Source organism: Macaca mulatta, chromosome 5 (genome assembly GCF_049350105.2).
Source record: "Macaca mulatta isolate MMU2019108-1 chromosome 5, T2T-MMU8v2.0, whole genome shotgun sequence".
Lineage (NCBI taxonomy): Eukaryota > Metazoa > Chordata > Mammalia > Primates > Cercopithecidae > Macaca > Macaca mulatta.
Window position 1 is genome coordinate 24710521 of NC_133410.1, and position 8483 is coordinate 24719003.

The 8483-nt window shown below is 46.2% G+C and overlaps 1 pseudogene; it reads right to left on the bottom strand.

Annotated features, from left to right (window-relative positions):
• Positions 1-7430: 7430 nt before the first annotated feature.
• Positions 7431-7695, bottom strand: LOC114678139 (SRA stem-loop-interacting RNA-binding protein, mitochondrial pseudogene; annotated as a pseudogene).
• Between the last annotated feature and the right edge of the window lie 788 nt (positions 7696-8483).

The window sequence follows — 8483 nt, forward strand, 5'->3', positions numbered from 1 at the left end:
GGAGTGTGTTGTTTTTAATTACAGGGAAATGGGGACCTCCTTGGATCTATTTTATAAAGAAGTGAGGTCTCTTCCCTTACCGAATGTCACTACCCACCACTTACTATGTGACCCTCCAGCTGCATAATTTGTGGAGCCTCTTGTTCAAAAACCTGGGGAAAAGTGCAGTTTTATATTGTGCAATGCCAATTTCAAACACAAAGATAAGGCCTGTTAACTCGTCTGTGGAATCACTGACATGACGTAGCTCTTACGTGTAGCTCACACGTGTATTTTATTCCTAAAAGAACAGTGAGAGCATTGCACAAAACTAACTCAATTGTTTTCATTTCACTAATTTTTTTTTTTTTTTTTTGAGACAGTGTCTCGCTCTGTCGCCCAGGCTAGAGTGCAGTGGTGTGATTTCTGCTCACTGCAACCTCTGCCTCCAGGATTCAAGTAATTCTCCTGCCTCAGCCTCCCAAGTAGCTGGGATTACAGTTGTGTGCCACCACACCCAGCTAATTTTTGTATTTTTAGTAGAGACGGGGTTTCACCATGTTGGCCAGGCTGGTCTGGAACTCCTGACCTCAGGTGATCCACCCGCCTCGGCCTCCCAAAGTGCTGGGATTACAGGCATGAGCCAACCTGCCCAGCCTGATTTCACTTTTTGTACACATTCTGCCCATGCTCTCTGCCTTCCTGATGAGTAAGGAAGAACTGAAAGGAAAAAGAGCAATGGGCCACCCTTTCCAAGTTAGCGTTTTTCAGCCTAAGTGAGAAAAATAGGATAGAGTTTCTTAGTTGTTCCTTGCTTGTTTCCTTGGAGTGCCACTACCTTTTTGCTGCATTCAAAGAAAGTTCTGGTTTGAATGGAAAGTATGGCCTTTCAGTGCTATGTGTTCTGCCAACCACCTGTGCTAGTCAAAATAACATGTTGGTTGGGTGCGGTGGCTCATGCCTGTAATCCCAGCACTTTGGGAGGGAGGCCGAGGCGGGTGGATCACTTGAGGTCAGGAGTTCAAGACTAGCCTGGCCAACATGGTAAAACCCTGTCTCTACTAAAAATACAAAGCTAGGTGGGGTGCAGTGGCTCCCACCTGTAATACCAGCACTTTGGGAGGCCGAGGAGGGTGAATCACAAGGTCAGGAGATCAAGACCATCCTGGCTAACACAGTGAAACCCCATCTCTACTAAAAATACAAAAAATTAGCTGGGCGTGATGGTGGGCACCTATAGTCCCAGCTACTTGGGAGGCTGAGGCAGGAGAATCGCTTGAACCTGGGAGGCGGAGCTTGCAGTGAGCCGAGATCACGCCACTGCACTCCAACCTGGGCGACAGAGTGAGACTCCATCTGAAATAAATAAATAAATAAATAAATAAATAAACAAACAAATAATACAAAACTAGCTGGGTGTGGTAGTGGGTGCCTGTAATCCCAGCTACTCAGGAGGGTGAAGCAGGAGAAACACTTGAACCTGGGAATAGGAGGTTGCAGTGAACCAAGATCGTGCCGCTGCACTTCAGCCTGGGCAAAAAGAGCTAAACTCTTAAATAAATAAATAAATAACTTGCTACGGAAGAGTTGACTTTAAGAAACATTTGCAGGACTAAGCAGGTCACACCTCTTTGTAGGTCAGCTGTACTGAGGGCTTAATCCGGATTGCAGAGCACAGTGAATTTGGACTTGGAATCACTCAGGTTGCTGGGTTTCACTCGTAGCCCTGTCATTTACTGTCTCAATAGCAACTTCCTCATCTGGAATATGGGACAGTAACACTTGGTTTCCTGTGATTATGCAAATGAAGCAATATATGTAAATATTTAGGCAGGGTGGGTTTACTGTAAGTGCTTGGCATATGGCTCTGCCTCAAAATATAGGGGATGAACATGCATGGCAGATGTACAAGACACACTTCCCACGCTTGTTTGCATTTTTCTCCCTCTGAGTATTTCCAAAGTGACATGCCAAGTCAAGAAGGCTGCTACCAACCCAAGAAACCGAGGCCAGCACTGGCCTGGGATTATTAGGATGAGCTGAATAAATGCCACATGGCCTGAGAGCAGTCCTCGGACTGGGCTCTGCAGCCACAGGACAGGAGCCAAGGACCACTCGGCATTTCCAAAACAAATCGTTGCTCTGTAAACTCACTTTCTAGTCCCAACTAATGGCAGTGGTGAGTGTTATTTTTAAAGGAGGTTTTGTTTTTGTTTTTGAGTCAGAGTCTTGCTCTATCACCCAGGCTGGAGTGCAGTGGCATGATCTCGGCTCACTGTAACCTCCACCTCCTGGGTTCAAGTGATTCTCCTGCCTGAGCCTCCCAAGTAGCTGGGACTGCAGGTGCCCACCACCATGGCTGGCTAATTTTTGTATTTTTAGTAGAGACGAGGTTTCACCATGTTGACCAGGCTGATCTCGAACTCCTGACCTCAAGTGATCCACCTGCTTCGGCCCCCCAAAGTGCTGGGATTATAGGCGCAAGCCACCACGCCTGGCCTTAAAAGGGTTTTTTACATTATTATTTGTCAAGATTGAAGATCACATATGTCTGGCTGGGCGCAATGGCTCATGCCTATAATCCCAGCACTTTGGGAGGTCAAGGCAGGCAGATCAGTTGAGGTCAGGAGTTTGAGACCAGCCTGGCCAACATGGTGAAACCTTATCTCTATTAAAAATACAAAAAATTAGCCAGGAGTGGTAATCCCAGCTCCTTGGGAGGCTGAGGCAGGAGAATCGCTTGAACTCGAGAGGTAGAGGTTGCAGCGAGCTGAGATCGTGTCACTGCACTCCAGCCTGGGCAACAAAGCAAGACTCCATCTCAGAAAAAAAATAAAATGTCTAGAGATGTACAATAAACAACATTGTCATTTCCTCTGCTCCCCGCTCTGTCCAATACTCGTCTCTGGCTCCCCAGGGGCAATCATCCTTTCCAGCTCTTTCAGTGCTTTCTTCTGTATTTTGTTCTGCAGTTATCACATGATTATAGTGGCTTTTTCTTAATGCAGCCATTGATCTGTTTTGGAGGAGATAGAATTTAGTTTCATGCCACTCACCCTCACTACCAATGACTCCTTCTCCCAACCAGTAGTTAATATTTACAATATTATTATTATATAAATGTGATAAACTGCAGAACTAAATAGTGCACCAACATTTTCTTTCTTTGTTTTCATCAGTGCTGTCATCTACCTATAAATAATCTTCCCCAGTTGCTTTCAATCACCTGACAACCTTTTGGCTTCTTCCCTCCCCTCTCTCTTCCCCTTCCCTCACGTCCTCTCCCCTTCCTCCCTCCTTCTGTCTCTCTTTCTTTTGCTCACCTTCTGCACTTTCTCCCTCCCTCTCTCCCTCCTTTTTTCTTTCTCTCTCTTTCTTTCATACCCAAGAAAGGATACAGAGAAAATAAAATTTTTGAGTCTATGCGTTGAGTCCATGTGTGTGTGAAAATGTATTTTTGCCCCAAGATTGATCAATAGTTTGAAAACCACTGCCTCGGCATAAGGAAAGTATTGCTCCATTGTCTTCTAGAATCTTGTGGATAAGTGACCTGGAGCAGAGACAGGCCCAGCATCCAGTCAGCACTGTCACCAGACATGCAGATGAAGCCACCATAGAGCATCCAGCCAGCATCCTGCCTGACTGGTGGGGTCAGCGGAACAGCTCAGAAAAGCCCGTCCCTGATTGCTGACCATGGAGTAACCAAATAAAATGGTGATTGTTTTTACGACGTTACAAATTTGAGGTTGTTTGTTACACAGCACAAGATAACAGATACAGAATTCAACACTGAAGTGTAGACCGTGGCTTCAGTCTGCTGTATTTCCTGCAGCTCATCACCCACCCTTTGTCCTTCTTACTGTGGCTCCTTTGGTTAATTCCTTCAGAGAATAAACCTCCTGTCTCTTGCCTGGCATGGTGACACAGGTTCACCAGGGCGCATTAGTTAATCATTAGCTTCAGGCCAGGCACAATGACTCAACCTCGCAATCCCAGTGCTTTGGGAGGCTGAGGTGGGAAAATCACTTGAGCCCAGGAGTTCAACACCAGCCTGGGCAACAAAGTGAGACCCTGTCACTACAAAAAATTGTTTAGGCCTGGCGCGGTGGCTCACGCCTGTAATCCCAGCACTTTGGGAGACTGAGGTGGGTGGATCACTTGAGGTCAGGAACTCGAGACCAGCCTGTCCAACATGGTGAAATTCTGTCTCTACTAAAATAAAAAAAATTAGCTGGGTATGGTGGCGGGCACCTGTAGTCCCTCAGTAGCTACTCAGGAGGCTACTGAGGAGACTAAGGCATGAGAATTGTTTGAACCTGGGAGGCAGAAGTTGTAGTGAGCCAAGAATCGTGCCACTGGGTGACAGAATGAAACTGTGTCTCACAATAACAACAATAATAATAATTTTTAAAAATTAGCCAGGTATGATGGTGTGAGCCTGTAGTCCCAGCTACTTAGAAGGCTGAGGCAAGAGGATCACGAAAGCCCAGGAGTTGGAGGCTGCAGTGGGCTATGATTCGCCACTGCACAGCAGCCTGGGCAACAGAGCAAGACTCTGTCTCTAAAAAAAATTTTTGGTTTTTTTTTTTTTTGAGATGGAATTTTGCTCTTGTCTCCCAGGCTGGAATACAATGGCGTGATCTTGGCTCACTACAACCTCTTCCTCCCAGGTTCAAGTGATTCTCTTGCCTCAGTCTCCTGGGTAGCTGGGGTTACAGGCACACAGCACCACATTAAGCTAATTTTTGTATTTTTAGTAGAGACGGGGTTTCACCATGTTGGCCAGGCTGGTCTTGAACTTCTGACCTCAAGTGATCCACCCACCTTAGCCTCTCAAAGCGCTGGGATTACAGGTGTGAGCCACCATGCCCGGCCTAAAAAATATTCTTTTTAGTTAAAAATAAATCACTAGCTTCAGCTTCAAGTCATTGGTGTGCTGTATTAGCAGAGTGAATCATCCTTTGCAGGCCCTGGTTAACATATGGCCTGTGAGGACAGCATAAATTACGCTGCCATGAAGTAAAATTACGTCTTCTGATTTGGCTCTGGTTAATTACCTAGGACCCAGAGGGGCTCTGGAACCTGCCTGTTGGTGCTGAGATTGTAGTTTTGCATTTTACTTCATTGGAGTCTTAGGAAGTCAGTAAATAACATCCTTTTCTTCCCTTACAGAATGTATGTATTTATTATTTATTTATTTTATTTATTTACTTATTTATTTTTTGAGGCCGAGCCTTGCTCTATTGGAGTACAGTGGTGCCACCTCAGCTCAGTGCCACCTCCGCCTCCCAGGTTCCAGTGATTCTCGTACCTCGGCCTCCGAAGTAGCTGGGATTACAGGCATGCGCCACCACGCCCGGCTTCTTTTTTTTTTTTTTTTTTTTTGTATTTTTAGTAGAGACGGGGTTTCACCATGTTGGCCAGGCTGGTCTCAAACTCCTGACCTCAAGAGATTCACCTGCCTCAGCCTCCCAAAGTGCTGGGATTATACGTGTGAGCCACCACGCCTAGCCACCTTACAGAATTTAGAATCAACTGAAAAATAAGACACACAGGACAGAATGATGGAGATGAAAATATTCATTGTATTATTTATTAAGGAAGCTAATTGTAAGATGTGGCATTTAGAATTGCCAGGAGGTGGGGACAGGGGAACTTACTAACACTTTACCTTTGAATTAAACGAATTTTCTCACCCAGGCTCAGGCAGAGGTGAATCTACAGGCCTTTCCCATGAGAATGGAGCCTGTCATGAGGTTCCCCAGCTGACCCATGGGTGGGCGAGCTCCAGAGCTCAGCGTGCTCTGTTTCTCCTCCCAGACTTGACAATCAGATGCCATGGAGGCCCAGATGTGACAACCATGGATGCTCTGGGTGGTTGAAGGTCCCACTCTAACATCCTAGTAAGGTCGGGTGCAGCGGCTCATGCCTGTAATCCCAATACTTTGGGAGGCTGAGAAAGGCGGATCACTTGAGGAGTTCAAGACCACCCTGGCCAACACGGAGAAACCTCATCTCTACTAAAAATACAAAAATTAGACAGGCATGGTGGTGCACGCCTGTAATCTCGGCTACTCAGGAGGCTAAGACACGAGGATCGTGTGAGCTTGGGAAGCGAAGTTTGCAGTGAGCCAAGATTGCCACTGCACTCTAGCCTGGGCAACAGAGCAAGACTCTGTCTCATAAAATAAAAAACAAACAAAAAACATCATAATAGGAACTGCAGATGACTTCCCAAAATAGGCATTTTCTTTCTTTCTTTTTTCTTATATAATCCTCATTATTTTGGAGGCATTTTCTTTTTAAAAAAAAAATATGTTTTTTCAGAGTCGGTTCCCTCTTGTCACTCAGGCTGGAGTGTCGTGGCATGATCATGGCTCACTGCAGCCTCCAACTCCTAGGCCCAAGCAATCCTCTCCCTTTAGCCTCCCAAAGTGCTGAGATTACAGGTGTGAGCCACTGCACCCAGCCCTACATAGGCCTTCTCCATTCATCACCTCACTGACTCATCATATAGCCTGAGAAATAGGAGTTATTTATCTCCATTTAGTAGAGAGAGAGATGCAGAAGCTTCCAGGGACATAGCTGAGGGTCCCAAGATGAGAAGATTAAGATCCACAGCCCACTCCTCGGACCACTGAATTGTGCTGCCTTGGGATTCACTGACCTCACAGTAATCACAGTTACTAGAGCAGGACAGACGCATGGGAGTCGAAGGATCAAGGTGTCTGGAAGGAAGGACTTATAGAAAGGTTGCAGAGCCACCCAGATACAAGAATAAAGGGCAGGCCAGGTGCGGTGGCTCATGCCTGTAATCTTAGAACTTTGGGAGACCGAAGCGCATGTATCCCTTGAGGTCAGGAGTTCCAGACCAGCCTGGCCAACATGGTGAAATCCTGTCTCTACTAAAAATACAAAAATTAGCCACGTGTGGTGGCATGGGCCTATAATCCCAGCTACTTGGGAGGCTGAGGAAGAGAATCACTTGAACCCAGAAGGTAGAGGTTGGAATGAGCCGAGATCACGCCACTGCACTCCAGCCTGGGCGACAGAGTGAGACTCTGTCTCAAAAGAAAAAAAAAAAAAAAGGAAAAGGTCGGAGACTCAGAGACTCCGTCTTACTGAAGGTCATTAAGCCCCAGCTTCCTTGTCCTCGGAGTGACCTGGTCCTTGCATTTCACAACTGCATGAAGTATTTGTGGGACACGTTGTGTGTCAAGGCAGGAAGGTCACTCCCCAAATATCCACGACTGTGGGGAAAGGGAATGAGGTTATCATTGCAGGCTGCCTTGGAACCAGGTGAGAACCTTGAGGTTAGCTGGTGGAGGGAAGAAGCTGTCACCCTTCTTTCCCTTGGAGTTTATCGTCCCTGGTAGCCAATGAGGACATTTGTTTGTTCGTTTGTTGTTTTTCTCAGTTATGTTAACTTTATTTAATAGGCTGAAACGGTCTTAAAAATTTTTCTCTTCATCATCAGATGTTTGCAAAACTTTTGGCCTTTGAGCTTAAACCTGGAGCTTTACTCCACCTATAATATGATTTTCCTGCTGTAGTGCATTCTGAAGTTCTGAAGAAAACTGAACCCAACCCAAACCTCTGTGAAAGCCAGTCTCCTTGTCTTGACGCCATGGTCCAGGGAATTTTTCTCACAAAAACAACTGGCCGACTGATACTTCCACACAGTGCCATGGCACCTCTCCCTGCTAAGGCCACCATCTTTAGACTTTTTTTTTTTTTTTTTTTTCCTAAAACAGAGTCTTGCTCTGTTGCCCAGGCTGGAGTGCAGAGGCACGATTTCAGCTCATGGCAACCTCTACCTCCCAGGTTCAAGTGATTCTCCTGTCTCAGCCTCCTGACGAGTGGGACTACAGGTGCCCGCCACCACGCCCAGCTAATTTTTTTGTATTTTTAGTGGAGACGAGGTTTCACCATGTTGGCCAGGCTGGTCTCGAACTCCTGGCCTCATGTGATCCGCCCGCCTGGACCTCCCAATGTGCTGGAATCACAGGCGTGAGCCCCCATGCCTGGCCACCAATGGGAAAATTTGGTTAGAAAATTGTGTCCACTTCTGGCCCTGTTCCTGCCCCTGGTCCCCCAACATTCTGTATGAAAACAGTGAGAAAATCTTGTTCCTTCTGTTAAAATAATTAAATGACAGGCCATTAGCCTGGAATTCTACATAAGCAAAGGGAAACTTAACTCAGAATTTAAAGGAAAAGGAAGCTTAAACTCTGCCCAGCACGGGCAGCTACTTGGGCATTGGTTGTCTTCCCATTAACCTCCCACTGGGATAGGCCAAATAAAGGAATGGTTCAAACTTGAACCAATCACAGAGTTTCTTTGCTCTGCCTCTTCATTCACCCTATAAAAGCCTCACCTTCATGCCCCTACCTGATTCATCCTTGCCTGCTCAGATAAACTCTACTTCTTTTCCCGTTTAGAGAACAAAAAGTGCAGCTCACTGGCAGCGCTCATTTAATTTTACACAAACACACTCTTGGAGG